Here is a 1,456-nt window from a genome sequence, read left to right on the forward strand (position 1 = left end):
ATTATCCTTTTTGGAGTGAATAAACAACCTTATTTGAAGTGCCCAATCTAGATAGAGCACTAGAAGACTAAAACTTCTGACAACAGACATGTATGTATGTTGTATGTATTGTGTATGTATCTTTGAGTGCATGCATGTATATGTGTGTATGTATGCATTCATTTTCAATGACAAGTCCTCCACTCTAAGGCTTACGTTTCAGTCACCTAATTGAAGACCATTAGTAAACATACCAATAGAAATAGATACCATGAAGACCTCTAAGAACAAAGGCCCTCTACAGGTGGGAGAATCCATCCCTTAGCTGTTAACATTGTAAAATGTGCTGACCATTCTTCGCTGGTGACAACAGGATCTGGTGCAGCAAGCTCAGCATTACTAGGAAATATTTAGGATGGATGCTGGACTCCTATTGCTTTAGAAATTCAAAGGCTTCTCAGATTCCACTTGCATAAGGTGTGCACACGTCCCAATGTGGTTATTCTTACTACCAAAATGTGTGCACACTCCAGTTTGTTATTAAATAGATTAAAGGTTGCTAGTTTATGACAACCACTTTTTTTTAATCTGAAGTAAGACATTAGACATAGATGTTGATAAGGAGTCTTTCTGCCCAATTATTGTCAAAGCACCAATCATGTGGGAACAGAGATCAAACTCTACTAAAATTACAACAGCTTCTTGTACACTTGGAAAAATCTTGCTCTTGATATTTACTTCGTGAAGACAAAAAATGAAACTCAGGTATTTAGACATATAGATAGATAAATGACTAAATAGATACTATTTTTTGCACTGCTGACAAATACTTAAAACTCTGGAGTAAATGTTGTTGTAGTTGAGGAGACCTTGGTACCTTTATCACATTATTGAATAAGCATTCAAAATCTGTTTTAAAGCCATGTACATGGTTGGTACCTGTGGTGGGCAGAAACCATGATTTATAGTTTAGAATGTTAAAGTGTCACCATTGTCTCTGCTCTTCAAGGCACAAGGACAAGTTCCAAACTCTTCAGAATAGAGCATCAGGGACCACCAAGAGTTAGAACATCAAGGAACAGAGCCACATGCCAGAGCTAGTACCCGAGATCCTTTAGGGTGGCCGTGACCTTCAGATGTTGAGCATACCCCGGCCAGCAAGCTTCCCCACATCATTTTGGGGACAACAGGAAGTTTGCCTATCCTGAGTATCTTGGCCCATTCTACAAAAAGGATACTGTGTATCATGCTTGGCTTGGAAGTACATCTCCTTCTTACCTGGGCCAAAGAAGATTCAGAAAGCTGCTACCAAGAGCTGCAGCAATTCAGATGTTTTACAATGACAGAAGGGCAAGATGGAAGTCTATAGCCCTTGATAAAAAGTCCAAAGAGAAGCCACATTCTTATGGACACACACCCAGTCACATCGCCAGCAACAAACTTAGGTGTTAAGGAAACAGATCCCACCCCTTCGCTT

Source organism: Mastomys coucha, unplaced genomic scaffold (assembly GCF_008632895.1).
Source record: "Mastomys coucha isolate ucsf_1 unplaced genomic scaffold, UCSF_Mcou_1 pScaffold23, whole genome shotgun sequence".
In the NCBI taxonomy this organism is placed as follows: Eukaryota; Metazoa; Chordata; class Mammalia; order Rodentia; family Muridae; genus Mastomys; species Mastomys coucha.